This window comes from Haplochromis burtoni, unplaced genomic scaffold, assembly GCF_018398535.1.
Source record: "Haplochromis burtoni strain Fernald_Lab_line unplaced genomic scaffold, NCSU_Asbu1 Contig_10, whole genome shotgun sequence".
Taxonomy (NCBI): Eukaryota; Metazoa; Chordata; class Actinopteri; order Cichliformes; family Cichlidae; genus Haplochromis; species Haplochromis burtoni.
In genome coordinates this window covers 736,265-756,442 of record NW_024582371.1, presented here as the reverse complement: position 1 = coordinate 756,442, position 20,178 = coordinate 736,265, and the positions used below count along the sequence as shown (strand labels likewise).

Below are 20,178 nucleotides of genomic sequence, written 5' to 3'. Positions count from 1 at the left end.
TGTTAGGGAAAATATTCTAAAACACTTCTTCAGTAAAGACTCAGAGAAGAGAAACACACAGAGTTCTTGCTAGCAAGGGCAGCTCCCTACTGAGAGACTCCGGTGAGGAACTGCCCTGGTCTTTATTTTATACTCCATTGAACGTATGTATGTGTGTGTGTGTGTGTGTGTGTGTGTGTCCTGCTGATCAAAGGGCCATAAAAGGCACATCCTTGGTCAGGAAGAGGGTAGACCTCCCTCACCCTAGATAACATTGGTGAGGAAGTCAAGCAGTTAAAGCACTTAGACTAAAACAGACGTAACTACGTTAATCCTACCATAAAACAATAAGAGAAGGTATGACCTCTCTCGTGCTCCCAGGATGTGGGTGTGCATTCTAGTGTGGAATACACACCAAGCCTTTGCAGCCTGTTAAAGATCACACACAATTAATTATATGCCTCTAAGTATACATGGTTGAATATTTCCTAATACAAATAACTAGGGCTGGGCCATATTATACCGTTCACGGTAATACCGGTATAATGTTAGGCAACGATAGGAAAATGAAATATCGCGATAGAATGGGAGTAAAACGCGCATGCGCAGTGCCTTTGTTTTCATACGCACATGGCCGATTGTTGAGTGAAACAGATGAACCAGAATTGGTTTGTAAAAATGGTGCAACTTCAGTGATGTGGAACTGGTTTGGTGTTTGTCCGTCAGATACACAACAAAGCACATTTTTTTGCAGAACATGCAAGCGGCCGTCGTTATTGTCGTATTTGTCGGACTAAGATGCTCTTAAATCTGGGAGTAATCTGGGTCCTAAACTCTGTATGCTTCAGGTCAAACAACACTGCAGCATCACTGAGAGTTAAAAACTGTCTAAATTCTTTCATCTTTAATAAAACGATCAGCATTGCTGCTTTACCAGGTGTAACTATGAAGTTTAACTTCCAGGCATCCATGAAAACAAAAGTTATTACATTTAACGGAGTTAGAAGTTAGCAGGAAGCTAGCGGAAGTTAGCTCGCTAGTTTCGCTAGTTACCTAAGCATGATATAGCATGTTCTGACTGAGAGATTTCTGAAAAAATTCAAACGTACAGCTCTGCTATCACTTCCAACATAAATGAAGACAGGAAACTAAACAGCAGTGACGTTTGTAGGGTTACTGAAGTTGGGCTAGCTGGTATATAATGATGTGCTACGTGATCGCTAGCGACACAGCTATGTTAGCATAACATAAACAGTGAAGCTGGAGGACGAACACTAACACTTTTCCACTTATAAAAGTTAACGTGAAGGTTCCTCATGGTTAGAGACAAATGCAATCGCATGGCAGGATGCTGTAAACGGACCAAACTTCAGTCAGGAGAACAACTGAGATAATCCATCCACAATACGAGGTTAGTCATTAATATACTGCAACAACATGGGAATAGAGCAGCTGCCAGAGAATTCAACATTAATGAATCAATGGTACAGAAGTGGAGGAAGCAAGAAGAATGAGTTTAATAAAGTTTGATTTATCTGACTGCTTTGTTTCGCTTAATGTGCCTTATAATCCCGTGCACCTTATGGTCCGAAAAATACGTACTGCACACTGCAGTTTAATGTTGCAAAGCACCTCTTTTTAACTTCAGTGGATATTATACATGGTTATGCTCAGGATATGTCAGCCCATTTCTACTGGAAATGCCTTTTGGTTAAACTTTCAGCAAGGAATTTGCATTTGCACTGTTACATTTTTATAAAGCTTTAATGTACATAAAAACCAGCTTCTTGTTTAAGTGAAAATAAATGGAAGGTTGTCTTTTTGCGCTAGTAATGTTGTGGAGTTGTATTTTGTCTCGCATCAATTATATCGTCAGTTATATCGTTATCGCAAATTTTCAAATATATATCGTGATAAATATTTTTGGCCATATCGCCCTGCTCTACAAATAACTACATGCAGTATTCTACCATATGCAAACTTATATCACTAAAAGATTATACTGACTACTAAATACAATTTTCCATTAACACAATCTAATTACTCGTTATCAAGAAAAGACGTCGGAGCTGGAAAACAATGGAATTGTCCTTACTAATAACTTACGCAGTCAGATAAAGACAGATATTCACATGAAGTGCTTCAAATTTGAGTTCAAGTAGATGGACTCCCTAAACTCACTTGATGATATTCTTCACTGCAAAATCCATTTAATCAACCGGCAAATTCAGTGTAGTAACTTTGCAAAGTCACATCCATCAAAGCATTCATCTCGCTAAACAAGAGACAATAATAGATTTCTCTTCCCCGTGCACAGCAATCTGGCCGTGCCTGCTGCCTGAGGCTGACCTCTGCTCAGCTACAACACACTCATTCTCGCAGTGTGACAGGCAGACCTACTGCACACTCTACAGCTTCTTACTAAGTATAGCATATGAGCTGGCAATGATTAAATGTAACATTATAAGGCCGTTTTATCGCCATTTGCAGCAACATCAAGAGAAATATTTAATTACACATCAGCCAGCTGTCAGTACGGATGTTTTTCATAGTTACGTGCACCGCTATGCTGACTCTCATGCTCGCTCAGGAAGGAGGAACAGTAAAATATTAATCCTGAGCAGTTTTTAAGCAGTTTCCCTCAACAGACTGTGTCACCACACTAAATCCAACCCCTATATGTCCATCCCTCTTCTCCTATAGTCAGCGTATTAGTCAGTAAGACTGTGGGGGTTTAGGCTGGAAAACAGCCCGCCTGAAGAGGAGCTACAAAAGAAGTGATGTTTACACAGCCGGCACAGACACGAGAAGTTTTAGATGAATAAATAATGCCTGGGATTAAGTCCCTCGCTATTTTTAGTTCCTCATACCCTGTGATTAGACCCTGTTCTTCTCCTGACTTTTTTTTGAACTGTTATCCTAAAGCTTAACATGCTGTAGCTGCCATGGAAACTGCACCATTGTTATGAAGGCAGCTACAGTATATAGTGGAGGAGGGGAACCGAGGAGGAAACATTCAACTGCAGTTGTATGTTTGTTTTTTTATAATAAAAATAAAAATGTGATTACATGACATGTAGTCTTAAGATTGAAACAATCAAAAGTGATGAAATATAAAGACGTGCAGTATTACGCAGTGCAAAACTATCAAGGTATACGTTTAATCACAACTAAGCAAAGCAATGATGGAAATAGCCCTCATCATCTCAGTCACATTAAACCAGGTGCACAGAAGGTCATGCATTTATGAGCGTAGACGAGGTGAAGCATGACACTGATATCAGCAGTTGGTTTTCAAAAAGCTACAATATTTCTTTTTCTTCCTAAGCAGCAGCAGTGAAGAGAGAGACAGAGAGAGAAATGGAGGAAAAAGGGAGAGGTGAGACTGATCTAACGAGACACTGTGATCACAGCCTCCTTTCAGATCTCACAAACATCCCAGGCAAATCTTCCATCTTTCCCGCTGATCCGAGCGCCCCGTCTTCTCACCAAGGCTTCCTGCTTTTATGTTTCACAAACCAGACAGAAAATTCACCAGCGTAGGCTTTTACCTTGTAGATAATTTGCTTTTGGGGGGGGTGAGCATGTACATAAAAACCAGGATGACTTGGATGGTGCACAAAATCTCTTAAAAATGTTACATCTTATCCCTTTTTTCAAAAAAAGAAAATGTATGAATGATTTACTAAACATAAATCACATTTAAGGCCCTATATTAATGGTAATTGTTATTTCAGAGGGTAATCTTTCTGAAGGTGAAGTGAAACAGTTCACTTCACAGGCAAGTGAACTGTCCAATTGTAGCTAAGCGACTAACTTAAGTATTTTATTTTATTCTGTTCTGTACAGTTATGTACTGTATTTATTCTTATTGTATTCTAATTTTTGCTTCATAACTTTGCACTGTCCACTTCCTGCTGTGATAAAACAAATTTCCCACGTGTGGGACTAATAAAGGTTATCTTATCTTAAACAGGCTTGGCAGGGATTTCAGCTTTGAATTTTTATACATGCCACAGATCTGTGCATTGTACTCTAGTCATGGTACAGATTTTGCAGTGTGCTTCTCTATTTTTAACCTTTCCAAAAGTGAAATAAGTAGATTACTTCGTTAAGTAGTAACCTAGTGTTACATTCAAGGCCAAGGAGTATTGTGTAACAGATCTGGCAGATGATTATGAATGCCGTCTTAAAGCCCTAGAGTCAAATTTTCAGTTGGAAGAGCTCTTTGTTTCTACATAGTACTGTTAGAAATACAACAAAATAAATCTGCTGCTGGCTCTTCACTGTATATTTTATAAGGCTACAGAAGTAGGGGGTCCACTGGGTCATCAAGGCTTACTTAGGCTACGTTCACACAGCAGGTCTTAATGCTCAATTCCGATTTTTTGATCAAATCCGATTTTTTTTGTCTGCTCGTTCACACTACAAATAAAATGCGACAGCAAACGCGCTCTAGTGTGAACGCTCAAAGCGGCCCGCATGCGCAAAAGAAGACGTCACACACAACGCGCTCTGTTTAGACCCAGAGCAAACAGTATTGTTTGACTGATGGCCCTTAATATAAAGACTTCGGACTTTACGTTTCCCAATTTTTGCTTTAAGTTATTTTGTTATTTACATAATAATGTAAATAACCTAATAATGATCCTTATTGCTGTTTTGAGAGGAGCGGTGCTTCAAAGGATAGTTGCAGATTTCTGTCAGAATCTGCAGATTATAAGTACAAATAAAATGTTACGTTTCTCCAACGTTGTCTTCCCACAGTTTCACTGGATGGCCAGGAAGCGTTCGCGATGTCTTCTCGGGCGCTGATAATTGGCGTCTGTCTTGTGTCAGTGACGTAAAAGACGGATTTAATGCGACATGACCGTTCACACAGCAGTCGCTTTCTGAAACATCGGATATGTACCACATCCGAAAGTGACCCAGATCGGATTTGAAAATATCGGATTTGTGCCGTTCACACTGTCATACCATGATCGGATATGGGTCGCATAGGGTCAAAAAAATCGGATTTGATGCGCTTTCGCCTGCAGTGTGAACGTAGCCTTAGACTCTTTGCCCTAACATCATAATTTAGGAATTCCATATTTTCTGGTACTTGGAAAAGAATTCCAGTATCACGTGTTTCAGGTGACACGAGAAAAGGCCCCTTTCCCACTGGGAGCCAGTGGGGATATGTTTAAGCTAACATGAGAGGCCCACCACTCTAACGACAGTTGGTTTACTGGTGCATCCTCAGTGTTAAATGAAACTCATCGTTTAGAATTATACAAAGCACACATGTGTTTGTTCGTTCTTTGTAATCACCTAAGCAGGATTATGATGAGTCTCAAGCCAATAAACTCAGCATGGACCAATATATCATCCAAATGTTGGATCGGTCATAAGAAACTTCATGTGTGACATCAAAGACTGGAAAGTTGAGATAGCAGGATGAGAAAGGTGCATATCCTTCACGAGGAAAAACAAGGATTTCAGTATCACAATCATTCAGTCCTAACAGAGTTTCAGAAAGAATCCACAACATAACAAGGATTTTTATATCATTCAGCTATACTGTTACTGGTAAAGTCCAAGTAGTACTTCACATCAAAGCCCTTTTAAGCAAACCGCCTTCTCTGTTATTAACCATGTTTAATGTGCAGTGGCAACAAAAACAAGCCTTTCTATAAAACGAGGCCCATAAAATGGGCTCCACTTTGCCAAATATGAGACAGATTGAGCAGCTTTTCAGAAGGGTCAATCACAACAACAGAACACCCAGCTATTTACAGCAATTAGCGCACTTGACAGAAAGCTGTAGAGAATGGCTGGCAGGCAGTGCTGGCAAAAGCTTTGGGGATGATCTGAAGAACAGACTGTTTTGGGGGAAGTACGACTTTTGAACGTCACGTTCTAATTAAGAACTGATCTCGACTGTGCGTAAATAAGCTCCGCAATTTGATCCATTGGAAAGGTCAAATATTAGAAAATCACATTGTCAAACCCTACACAATGACCTATTTTTTGTATTTCACCATTCATTACCCAACTGTTGCTATTGATCTCTGTGGTGTTTCTAATTAGACTAAGTGAAGGTGAGAATGGATTGGTGGCTTCGGTGCATGATCTTTACTTGCCCTTTACAGGTCAGCACACACATTATCTAACTTCTAAGTAGGAATTCTACTCAGGTTGTGAAAAGTGTTTCATCTTCTTGATTTCTTGTAACAGAAGAGGGAGATCGCCATGTAATCGGAAGGTTGCTGGTTCGAGCCCCGGCTTGGACAGTCTCGGTCGTTGTGTCCTTGGGCAAGACACTTTACCCGGTGCCTACTGGTGGTGGTCAGAGGGCCCAGTGGCGCCAGTGTCCAGCAGCCTCGCCTCTGTCAGTGCGCCCCAGGGTGGCTGTGGCTACAACGTAGCTTGCCATCACCAGTGTGTGAATGTGTGGATGACTGGATGTGTAAAGCGCTTTGGGGTCCTTAGGGACTAGTAAAGCGCTATACAAATAAAGGCCATTAAATAATTCTGATGATGTCAGGGTTACTGTGCAACTTTTAATTAAAAGCCTTCATTGTAAATATTAATTTAAGGGTATCCGCATTTTGTATTTAGTGACAAATGTAAGGTTCAACACTGGAGCTTGACCCATACCATCAACTAAAAGTAAGGATGTCCCCATCTTTACTGCATTTTTCTGTATACATGGCTTACAAAATCACAATGCTTCCTTTAATGAGCCACCAAATTTTCTTAAGTTATCAACCACTTAGACCTGAGGTCTCAAACTCGCAGCCCAGGACCACTAGCAGCCCACATCAGCGCTACTTGTGGCCCATATATTGATGTAAAGACATATAAAGCAATTTGGCCCTTGACGTTACTTTCTCTGTTAGGGAGGATTTATTTGTTGTTGAGTTCAATGTTAAAATAAGTTCTTTAAAAAGAAAAAAATATTTAACATGAAAGCAATATGAGCAGAGAGTACAAACATGTTGAGGGATTGGCTGTGTTAGTTCAGTGAGAGAGTTATTTGTAAAGAAAACTATTTTCACTGGGAGTCAAAAACTAATGTTTACCATTATGTCTGCATTTTATTTTTTAAATACAAACTAAATGATAGCAGAAGTGCTGCCACAAATCTGGCCAGAAAGCGAGCGTCAATTTGTTTATTTGGTAGTTCAATGAAAGGCTTCAACATCGAAAAGGATAATCAATTAATTAAATGACAGACAGCTATAAAAAAAAGAAATCAAGAAAAAAGAAAACTAAACTTACAACTACACTAATATAGATGTCTTTGAACTTAATGTTACAACTTATAATACTTATCTTATTTGAGTTACGTCATTAAAAAAACATTAATTTTAAGAGTTTGATCCAACTCCGAGAGGAGTCCTCCAGGAATAACATGGTAAAAAAAATAAACATGTAAAAACCCATGCAAACAGATTAACAAAGGAAACATACAGTACTGTGAAAAATATTCGCCCTTTCCTAATTTCTCACTTCTTTCACAATCTAAAGAAACTTAACAGATGAGAGACAACGTTACTGTCATCCATCTATCTGGATTCAAAACAAAAGAAAACTACTTCCAGGGCTTCGGGACTTCAGCAAACAACACTGAGAACCATTATCCAAAACTGGAGAAAACTTAGCAGTGTTACCCCTCCTAAGGATGGCCAGCCTAGCAAAAACTACTCTAAGAGTGCATCAAGCACTCACCTAGGAGGTCACAAAAGAACCCAGAACAACATCTAAAAAACTACAAGCCTAGCTTTCTTTTGGTTAAGGTGAGTGTTCATGACTCGACAATAAGGAAGATACTGGGCAAAAAATGGCATCTACAATTTAGTTCCAAGACTAAAACTATTGATTAAGAAAAAGAATACAAACACATTTGCCAAAAAACCTTTTTGATGATCCCCAGGAATTCGGACAAAATATTCTCTGCATTGACACGACATTTCACAAACGAACATCACACCAACAGTCAAAGTCAAAGTAAACTTTATTGTCATCTCTGCTATATACAGTACAGTATATAGAGAGATGAGACAAATATGGTGGTGGTAGTGTGATGGTCAGGAGTTGCTTTGTTGCTTCAGGACCCGGACAACTTGCTATAACTGATGGAACCATGAGTTTTGCTCTCTTCCTAAAGGAGAATGTCTGGCCATGAGTTTCATGAGTTTTACACTTCAGATGACAATGATCTGAAACACACTTACAAGTCTACCTCTGATTTGGCCGTTCAACCACCTTTATTTTAGAGCCATTAAAAGTCCAGGCTCAAAAACTCAAGAAATATCCAATGTGGCTAAAATTCTGCAACTAAGTAAGTTGCAAGTTATCACAAATGTTTGACTACAGTTTTTTCTGCCCACAGTGGCACGATCAGTTATTAGTTTTAGAGGCCAATTACTTTTTACATAGGGCCAGGTAGGTTTGGAATCTAATGAAAACATATAAAAACTGCATTTTGTATTTATTCAAGTTATCCTTGTTAAAAAAAAAAAAATTAATATTTTTTTAAAATCAGAAACAGAGCACATGCTTTTTTTCTCCACAGCAAACTAAGGTGCACATGGATCAGAAAGGATTAGAAAACATTTTAAACCTTTGGACTCAGATTAGGAATCTGTGAGTTCTATTTCATGACCTTTGCCCTATATATTAACGATTCATCCGAATAACTAGCATACTCATGATACATGATAGGTTTTTGTTTATCATTTATAATCCCACTGGTGATATTAAGAGTCCAAAAAGCTATTTGCTAACTATTTTCTAAACAAGAGTCCAAAACCAATGTTGATACACAATAAATCTGAGAAATCTTGACAATAAAGAACATTTTGCATTAATAAATAGATTTTTATCCAAATTTTGGCATGATAATTATTATAGTATGTATACAGTCTTAAATTAGTAATATCCATTGCTACACAGCACATGCATGATGCAAGAAGGACAGTGCATACTGCTGTCATATCAATATATTGGCATAAGACCTGTTGCTTTGCAAAGTGCAACCAAGGCCATCATCCACCCTGAGGCATCCTCCCTCTGAAGAGAGTGTTGTGTCAGCAGCGATGTGGCACAGGCGGATGCAGCTACATGTGCTGCCCGGGCAATTGGGGCATTGGTCCACACAAACACACATGCGCACACAGAGCTGTCACCCTATGTCAGCAGAGGCATCTCACTTTTGTGTTGGGTTTGTTTGTGACTAAAGCTGCACTGACCTCCTAATTCTAACCTAACAGTGATAGAGGAGGATGTTAGAGCCAATTCTATACTGAAGTTTAAACTTATCAGCAAAGAGCATTTTCCCAGCATTTCCTTTAGCTTCTCCTGAAAAAAACAACAACAACAACTATATCTCAGTGACCAGACATGAAATAGGGCTAAAATATAACCTGTTTACCTACATCAGGAATCCACAACATTGAAAAGTGCAAGGACGGATGTCATTGGCTGTATATGTGTTCTATAGTTTAAATAGAGGAACAATGGTCAGCATTTTCAAACCGTCTCTCCAGAAAAAAGCCCTCACAGCTAGAGCAGGGCGATATGACCAAAAATATTTATCACGATATACATTTGAAAATTTGCGATAACGATATAACTGACGATATAATTGACACTAGACAAAATACTTTACAACTCCACAACTTTATTAGTGCAAAAAGAAAAACCCCATCAATGTATTTACACTTAAACAAGCAGCTGTTTTTATGTGCATTAAAGTTATATAAAAATTTAACAGTGCAAATACAAATTCCTTGCTGACAGTTTAACCAAAAGGCATTTCAAGTGGAAATTGGCCGACATATCCTCAGCATAACCACGTATAATATCCACAAAACTTAAAAAGAGGTTATACACACACAATACAGTAATATTATGTTGAAGCACAGGACGTATCACTCCGCGAGGCTCCTGCCTACGATAGCCGTAATGCTCCGACAATCCATCAAGCGGTGCGGGTTTGTAGCTTAGTCGTACTAAAACAGTTGACAGATTTTCGAGTGCCGTGTACGACATAAAATTGTTTTGAGGTCAGTAAACACAACCAGAATTCATACATAAGGCACACGGGATTATAAGGGGCACTGTCGATTTTCAGAAAAATCAAAGGATTGAAAAACAAAGGCACTGCGCATGGGCGTTTTACCCATATTTTATCGCGATATTTCATTTTCTTATCGTTGCCCAACATTATACCGGTGTTACCGTGAATGGTATGATATGGCCCAGCCCTACTCACAGCAAAAGAGAAAAATAACATCCATGGCATAGCTGCACATCTCCAGTTTTCAAAGTGCCAGAAATGAACAGATTAGAGCCTAATCTGACACCAGAAGGATGCGAGTGTGTGGATTTTTCTCTTTTTGAAAACAGCTATTAGCTACAAATAACAATATGAGGGAGGTGAGGGTGAACCACAATACCAAACAGTGTACTATAAAGCCCCACAAAGGCAAGGAGAGCAGCAGATTAAGAGAATAAAGTATTTTCATCATTAGTAAGGATACACTGATCAACAGTTCTGACTACAACAAAAAAGGGCAATCTAAGCAGCTGAATTTATTCAGTTCAATTCTGTGTCTGCAGCAGAGCAACATTTGTTGCTAACCCCTTGGCACCCCCCATTTGCAAGGGATAAATGTGTATTCCTAGAATGGTTGGCATGTGGTTGCTGGAACTTGGTCACATGATCGCAAAGAGTACTGCACCAAAAACCTCCTTATAATCATCTTGGTTGCTAGGAGATGGCAAATAACCTCCAAGTGGTCATGAAAGCTGAAAATCTGCAATAAAACCCAGGAACAATGTTTTGTGCTGCACCACAAACCTCTTTGTGATCTATTTTGCCTAGCACCTGAGCAAATTTCCTGGTTACCAAAGCAATCCCAAACAGGACTTCCATACAGTACTATATAGCTTTGTAACCACTTTCACATAGTGACAACAAGCAACCTCCAGCAGTTGGCAGTTGCCAACTACCAATAACAATGGAAGTATTCAATAAAGACTCTCACATTGAAATAGTAGTAGTCTAAAAACCTTTTGAGTTCTTGAAGGTTCAATGAATATTTGTTCAAGAACATTAGTTGTATAATGGATGTCAAAGCTCTTCTCTTTCCCTTTGAGAATCGGGACAGATCACAAATCTACAGTGGGTTTAACTGTTAAAAATCAGAATGTTTTAATTGAACATTTAAGATTTTCTAATATTTCCACCTTGCTGCCATACATAGATGCAAATGTGCCAAGTTGCCAGGTACAGCCACAGCGAGGCCTCCTCAACCAAACACTTCTCAATGGTGCCCACTGAAACACTGAAACTGAAACATCTGAACCTTTCACTCTTTGACAGCCTCTTCATTTACCAATCAGCAGAATGAATTCGTCACATGGTTGATGTCTGACAAACTGTTTTGAGATGCTGTGCCCGTTTCTGGGGCAGTAAGCATCTCACGCTATAATTACAGAGAAAAACGAAGCAGCGGATTCTATTGTATGGTCTGATACACTGATAGGGTCATTGACCTGTGGATTTGATAGATGCCTTGGGAATTACAAAAAAGCCTTTGTCTCCATAGCAAACCATCCACCTCATCGACTGTTCCCTTCCCATCTAATCAGTATGGATAAGCTGGCAGCAGGAGAGATGACACTGATGAACCCCCGTCCTTTCCCATAGAGTCAGGCAGTGGCATGCTATGAAATTTTGTTGCCACCCCACTGCCTTGCATCAGGCAGGGCTGCTGTGAAAACAGGCATGAAGAGGTTGAGGTCAGAACAGTCTAACACAACCCTCTGTTCCTATTATCATCTGCTGTCCTCTGCATCTCAGCAAAACATCCCTGCCATTTCATATGCCCTCCACAGCCAGGTGGGAAAAGAACTGACTGACATGTTTTAATGGCAGAAAGATAAAAGTAGCAGCAGCTAAATGGCAGCAAGCCATAGGTCACAGTAAAGGGCAACAGGCTTTACAGAAGTAGCGGCTTGGACTACACTCTTATAGGTCACTGGTCAATACATAGGAATAATGAATGACTTGCATTTTGCACAGAAAATTACTGCTTCCAACCTCAAATAGGCAAACCCCATAATCAATGGGAATTGCATTCAGCACCTGGTGGTAAAACTGTTAGCGACAGGCGACAGTTAGCTGTTGCCGTCTCTCTCTTGCAGCAGAGAGTCGAAATTCCAACTTTAAAAGTGGGCCCATCTTCATCAAAACTTCATCCATCTTCGAGCACAAATTTAAGGCAGACAGCAGATGTGTTCACACATCGCAGCTTCAAAACAACATGTGGTCCTTTACTTTCAGTCTTGAGCTATGAAAGAAAGGCCAGAGCATAAGTCTCACTGAAACATTCTGAGCATTCCCCTTTACGAATTTCTGATAGAGAGCAGAACTCGTGGTTCCATCAATTATGGCAAGTTGTCCAGGTCATGAAGCAGCAAAGTATCCCTAGATCACACTACCACCACCATGTTTAACTGTTGGTGTGATGTTATTTTTTATAACATTCTTTGTTAGTTTCATGTCAGATGTAACAGAAAGCTTCCAAAAAATGAAACAGACCTCAACAGTCTGCAGAATATTTTCCCAAAATTCTTGGGGATCATCAAGGCGGATTTATTTTGGCAAATGTAAACCCTAATAGATTTGTAATCCTTTCCAAAACATAGGGTTGGGGTTATTGAATCTCAAAGGGCTAAAAGAAGTTAACAAAGTGCCTCCAGCAGGATAACTATCACTTGTCATGGCTGCCCTTCTCTGAGTCAAGTTCTGCTAGAGGTTTCTTCCTGTTAAAAGGGAGTTCTTTCTTCCCGCCGTTGCCAAAAGGTTTGTCATAAAGGAATGTCTGATTGTTGGTGTTTTCTCTTTAAGGTTGTAGGTTCTTTATCTTCCCATATAAAATGCTTTAAAGCAACTATATAAATAAAAATAAACTGAAATTGAAACAAGCTGATCATTTTCAAAATTAGATTCATCAGCTTTGTGGATACGGTCATTTCTAAATGCATTGATTTTTTTGTCAAGATTTTGTCAGTTACTTATAACACTCTGAGCCGAGTTGATTTCTTTGCAAAGTGCTGCATAAATAAAGTCTGATTGATCATTAGCGTACCTAATATTCTGATGAACATGTCATTTGTGAGTGTGTATATGTGTTTTTTATCATAAAGATTTTTATAACAATTATTATTTAAATGTATTTGTGGCTGGTGTGGTTTGTGGCTCAGCTGCAGGGAAGGAGTGGAGCAGCGGGTTCAGAATGTGGTGTCAGGGAAGGTTGGTTTTCGCAGCCGGCAAGCATCATCTAATCATGCCTTCCCTATTTCAGTAGCGGCCAGGCCGCAGAGGAGGAGAGAGCTGCTGGAGCAAAGAGCCGGTGCAAAGTCGGAACAGTGAGCACTGCAAAGTGTTGAAGCGCACAGTGAAAAGCCACAGAAACACTGTGAATATAATAAAAAGCAAAACGTGAGCTTCTGAGTCGCGTCGGGTCCTTTCGGTTACAGTATTGTTACTTACATATTAAAATATCTGTATAACCCAATAAGAAAACAATATCTCCAAAAAGTCAAAGAGCCATGATGTCATTACTCCATTATGGTATTGGTGTGTGTTTCTATCGTTATCATTCAGTTTTAATAATGCATAGGATTAGTTTAGTGGCTCCGTTGTTAGCTTTCTCCTGCTGTTTGCCATTTACAACCTCTGAGTTTCATCTTCTTTACTGCAAGATGATAAATGCCACCACTATAAGTTATTAAATAGTGACTCTAGTGCAGGGGTGGGTAACTCCAGGCCTCGAGGGCCGGTGTCCCTGCAGGTTTTAGATGTGTCCTTGAACCAACACAGCTGATTTAAATGGCTAAATTAGGTCCTCAACATGTCCTGAAGTTCTCCAGAGGCCTGGTAACGAACTAATCATGTGATTCAGGTGTGTTGACCCAAGGTGAGATCTAAAACCTGCAGGACACCGGCCCTCGGGGCCTGGAATTGCCCACCCCTGCTCTAGTGGGTTAAATTGGTGGATGAACCTTTTAGAATAACAGCAATTTTTAATCTAACTTTTAATATCATAAAAGTATTGCAATAGTTTAGCAGTATGGCTAAGTATGACATTTTCTCCCACCTCTAAAACAATCTGTGGTATTAGCAGCAGGACTACCTCATTAGACTACCTAATTACATTTAAAAAAAACTAAACACTAGAACTACCGACAATGGTGCATTTTAACTGGATAAATGGCTTATAGCTAACCTCCATACTGTAAATTTGTTATGCGTAATCTATAATAAATTAGTCATTAAAGTTGCTGTTGAGAATCAATCTAAAGTGTGTTTTTAGTGCTCAAGTAGAAAATTGCTATATAAAAACCAGTCCACTTATCATATATTGTAAACTAATCCCTCCAATCTTTTTGCCAACAAAATGTTCAAGTTTTGAGAATTATTACAGAATTTTGCTCAACACAACACATCAGCTTTTAATATCTTTGGTCTAAAGATCATCAGTGTTGCTTAAACTTCGATACACGCTAGTTCTTACTCAGTCTTGGCTTTTAATGAGAGGAACTGTTAGATAAGAGCTGAAGATAAGCTGCTCAGCAATGTGGAGGCCACTGAAGATTAAACAGTTTTATAGGTAGAGCAGTCACCTGATTGCTGATAACATTGGCATGCTTGGTCCTTGTAAAAGATAAAATTATGCTGACTGGAACTGTTTTCAGGAGGTTACTGATAAAGGACTGAGCAACGAACCACATCTGGCACTTCTGGGACTGCGAAATCACAACGGGTGGGAGGAGAGCATGGTGTGATGCCATCATCTGTCGGCCATCATCAATGTTAAAACAAAGTGACGTGAAGACTGATTCTCAAGAAAGACCAGGATGCAGTACAATCCTTCCACTCCTGCATCGTATAATGCTTACACAAGTACATTTGAAAAACTTCGAAACTTTTATGTTTTTGTATTTTACCAACATCAGATTACGTTTGATCCATATTTAAGAAAGATTTGTTTTAATGTAACAAAATGGTCAATTCACTTAAAGCTAAATGTAAGCCAACAACATACGTTAAAAGCGACACCTCTTATGTAAGCAGCTTTACAAAGCTTTTGAGCCTATTTTAGCTACTTGTTTTGGTTTCGCTGTTCATTTGTTTTGGTTTATTCGCACTGCCTACTGGTGGTGGTCAGAGGGCCCGGTGGCGCCAGTGTCCGGCAGCCTCGCCTCTGTCAGTGCGCCCCAGGGTGGCTGTGGCTACAATGTAGCTTGCCATCACCAGTGTGTGAATGTGTGCGTGAATGGGTGGATGACTGGATATGTAAAGCGCTTTGGGGTCCTTAGGGACTAGTAAAGCGCTATATAAATACAGGCCATTTACCATTTACCATTTGCTCTCATTGATACTGTTTAGCAAAAAGTAGAGCCTGACTGATTTATTGGCAGTCCGATATTATTGGGTGATCTTAGCTATTTGGTGATCTATTGGCACCAGCATTCAACAAATTACCAGACGGTATTCTGCAACTTCCTAGGTGGCAACACGTTTGGAATATCACAAGCACAATAACTATCTGCTCTGACCAGAGTTGGCAGAGCATGAACAAGAATAAAAGTATCTTGTTTAGGCCAAGTTACTAGTAGCTCATAACCTAAGATAGATGCTGTTCATTACCCAGGCTTCTGTCATAAAATGGAACTCATTTGCCATTTTGGTTAAAGCCCAATGTATATAGGATTATATGTATATAGGATTTTTAAGATCAATGTCAGTAACAATATTTGGTGATTTTAAAAATCCAAAATATTCTAATATATCAGCCAGGTTTTGTTTTTTTTGCTCTTTTAGACACACGAAACATAAACAGAAGAGTATAGTACACATTTGTTATATGTACTATACTCTTTGACGCTCTCCATTTAGCTGGTTGTTGCGTTTATGTATGGGGTTGCAAACGTATGCTTTCCTAATACTGCTGAGTGCCCTCTGGTGGAAAACTGTACAACGTAAAGTAATGTACAATGTTAAATTTTCCCTTATTAGCAAAAAGATCAGCAAATAGTTAACATCGGTCAATAATACTGGCCTACCAATAAAAATCAGATCAGCTCTATTTTTTGTTTTAAACCGAAAATTACGCAGCTGTTACCCACTTCCAAATTTCTGGTATCATACTGGGAGTTGAATGAAACCTAAACAGCCCCACTAAGTAATGACAATATTCTTCAAATAGCTAGAAACACAACTTTAGATCAATGCTAATCTTGCTGAGGCAGTTGTTTGCCAACACTGCTGTGACTATACAGTATAAAAGGTTACAATAGGTCGTTTTTTTTTACATCAAAAGGATTCCTTTTGTAGAAGAACGAATAAGTTACAACAAACACGACCAAAACTCAAAAATAAATGAATAAAAAATAATAACAACACGGGCAGGGTTTGGTAATCTTTACAAAAGCGCTATTTTACAACAATTTCTGACATAAAAAACAAAAAGGTACGGAGCCTTGAGACATAATGGAGCGTTATAATACCTGCTTATTAAGCCATGTCTATGGTCTCAAAAACATTTTTAACTGTTGTCACAAATTTTCCGATGTTTGAATAAATAAAGTACATGCTGTCTAATTCAATTCAGTTTTATTTATACAGTGTCAAAATGACAACAACAGTTGCCTCAAGGAGCTTTATACTCTAAGGTCTAATCTTATCTTAATGAATTCGCCACCGCCTATTAAGTATAAATTAACCTATCGATATATGCTAATATTCTACCACATGTGACTATTCTGCAGTTGGCTGGTCTGGTTAGGAGGATTATTTAACTATAATCACTGCAATATTTGATTATTTTAAATACTAGAAAAACAGAACAACAGTGAAAAAGAAAAAATGTGTAGGCCCACATTGAAATAGAGTAACTAGAAAGCTCTGCGGGCCACTTTGAGCCTTACCTGTCCAAGAACAAATAAAATTAAAAGTATTCCATTTCATAACAAATAGCAGCCCAACAGCTTTGAATATAGTCAATTTTAATTTAATGAAGACAAACTATATATGTGTCTACATCCACTGCTATAGAGGTTCAGCAAAATCAAGAGTTTAATTTTCACATTCCTTTAGTGGTTTTGTGAAAAACAAAGGGAGCCACTGGTTTGAGACCGCATTGCCCACACAGCGTGATTGACAGGTATCACTGCATCACAGAGGCCAAAAAAAAAGCCCCACTGGTGCCAGCTACTGATCAGAACTGAGGCTGATTCTCAAACATGACCTCATGGTGATGTAATTAACACAGGGTGAAATCATAAATTGAAACCAAGTGCCTCGGAGCTAAAATGACTATGAAAAATAGGAAGGCTCTGCTAACACCCAGGCCAACCCCGGACTGCAATTTCTTTACCTGACATTGTACAACTATGATTCACTACAGAGCTCGTGCAAGACGATGCAACACAGAGATGCAGGCAGACAGGGTTTTAAAACCTGAGCTGTTTTTGGGAATATGTTTAGCTTCACCAAAGCATAAAGACTGAGGCTTGTTCAAGGCCCTTTGCTCACTAGGGGGTCTGAAACTCATGGATAAGGACAAACATAGCAAGGCTATTAAGAGTTTAGTAGATTAAAGGGTTTAACAGTGTCACCTGTTAATATATAACAGGCAGGTATGAAGCATTATAAAAGATTAATTTTAGTGAAGGTTTAGAGTTTCCAGCCTCTTGTAGTGATGTTTGTGGTAGATTATGTATCTGTATCCTTATGAAAAAAAGGTCTCCTTTAAAATGAAACCAAAAGCCTGTTCTCCTGCGAACATCCATCATTGTTTTCAATCATTTTAAACGCAGCCTGAGAATTATCTCAACACTTCATGCCTGAAGGTCACAGTTTACCCACCTTTTAATAAACCAAAGCAGATAATCCAGCTACCATCAACCTCGCTGCTGGGAGCCTGTGGCATTTTTATGTGAACAGCTGATGCGCTCAGTGCTACCAGCTCATACGGAGTTGACAGGTAGGCTGCTGGAGTTGACACCTGTCAACGTTTACAATAAGGTGCTGTTCGGTTTGAACGAGCCTTCAGCTGGTGCCAGATGTGAGTGCTGCTGGCAGATAAGTCGATGCTCCTGTTGCTTTCTCTCTCTCTTTTTTAATCACTTTCGGCGCACATAATGGCTCCAGCATGCCACAATAATTCCACCCTGCCTTTAATCTATGGAACCAGCAGCTCTCCTGCAGTCTGCCTCGGAGGCACATGAGCAGGCAACAGTCTGCTGTCCTACCTGTAGAGCAGAACAAGTGTAGGTATATGTGCGCAACGACGAACACTCACCAACTGATTTCAGTGCGCTTCAGGCGAGGGGGGCATAAGGGACCTCCAAGGAGTAAGAAGTTGGAATTAGCCGCCAGCCACCATCTTCCGCAGGGACGAAGAAGAGAATGTGCGCAGTGTCAAGGAGTCCGTCCGATACGACACACCACACCGCCTCATTCCAGATGACAGCGCCGGACCCGCGGCACGGTGGACTAAATGATGAGCGGTGACAGCACACGGACAGAGGAACGCTTCACTGCGCGCTCAGCAGCGGCAACAAGGAGGCGGGTCAAGACGCACGTGCTTAGGCCGGGAGATACAGGAAGAGAGGGTAACTCGGCCTTCAAAATAAGAGCAACAGCAAGCGTTAGAAAAAGTAGTCAAGATGACAGAAACAGAAAGATTCATTGAATATATGGATTTAAAAAAAAATAAAGCGATACTTAGTTGTAATGTCAAGTAATTTTACAATGACAGCAAATCCGCTTTGTATTTAGTGGGCGACAGTGACAGCCATAAAAAGTTAAAAACAAGCAGGAGGGATTTGGAAAGCTTGAAGAGTTTGACTAAATAAAATAGAAAATGTGAAAACAATCAATTAAAAATATGCAAATAGCATATAGATGATTTATTATTATTATTATTGATAACAACAACAACAACAATAATAATAACATAAGTTAAAGGGCAGACTTGTGCAGCTGAGTGTAAGGAGGTGCAAAGTGCAAACCAAAACACAAGTGTACAAGAATGGCAACCTTACATAATAACCTTTGTAAGCCTTTGGCTACTGTATCATTTTCTACTTACCAAATAGATATTGACCCTCTTCTCTTCCTTAATTTTTGAAACCCCTTCATGACAAAATTATCGCAGATGTTTAACAATCATGAAATCAACACAAACCAATTATCGTGATCAAAACAGATTCCACCTCTTAATATTATTGATTTTGCCTTCTGTAATCTGTTTTCTACAGTCATTGATCTGAATAGCTTTATTTTATTTTGAAGGTAATTTGCTACAATTTCCGTTGTTACTTTTCTTTTCTGGGCTTAGTCTTGTGGCTCAAAGGTTTGTACCATTGTTTTATGAGTGAGGGGTGCGCCTTTTTTATATGATCAGAAGCAGTATCGCTTGTTTACATGCCCTTTGACTAAATCAGATAAGTCCACCATATGTCTTTAGTCCTAAATACCACAAATATTTCAATCCTTCCTACTGCAGAGATTGCAGTGAGACTATATGCATGCCAAGGCTGTTTAAGGCTTCCACCTTAAAACATTAAGAGAAGAAGAGCGATGCTGTAATGGCAAAGCGCTTTCTGAGGTTGTTTTAGTCAACAGGCAATTTCACACTCTAAATACTTTGTTCAGTGGACCTCTTATTATCAAATGGCATCTAGAACAAGTCTAATGACAGGACACGGAATGTTTGGAAAAACATCGGATTGATTATAGTCATGATTTTATGTATCAAAGGGTTTGATTTGAACATCTTTTTATCTGGTAGAGAAAGCAAGTGTGAAGAGGCGGAAAATAGATCCTTGCACCGTAACAAATTACTCACAGCTGAACACCTTCACCGCGTCCCTGAAGGTCAGGCACACAAACAGATGGAGGTTTGCACCCTACTGCTTTAAACTCACCTTCAGTTTTTTTTTTTAATTTACTTTTACTTTTTCTTTTCTTTTTTTATTTGTGCTGTAAGCTGTAATAAATCAAATAAACATGTATTTAACATTTCTTTACCACTATGACATTAAATGTTAAGGCATTTAAAGGAACACTATAAAATGATCACTAGAATTAAAATGTCAATAAAATGGATGACGACACAACACCCTATG

General features: G+C 39.2%; 1 protein-coding gene across 2 annotated transcripts in view; it reads right to left on the bottom strand.

The window, feature by feature from the left end:
* The window catches only part of pkib (protein kinase (cAMP-dependent, catalytic) inhibitor beta), a 30,471-nt gene extending 11,829 nt beyond the window's left edge, over positions 1–18,642 (bottom strand). Inside the window, exon 1 of one of the 2 annotated variants that reach the window (XM_042228776.1) lies at positions 18,348–18,642. The gene's annotated coding sequence lies outside the window, so the exon portion shown is untranslated. The remainder of the gene's footprint in view (positions 1–18,347) is intronic. The other variant, XM_014335381.2, reaches the window with a different exon arrangement.
* Between the last annotated feature and the right edge of the window lie 1,536 nt (positions 18,643–20,178).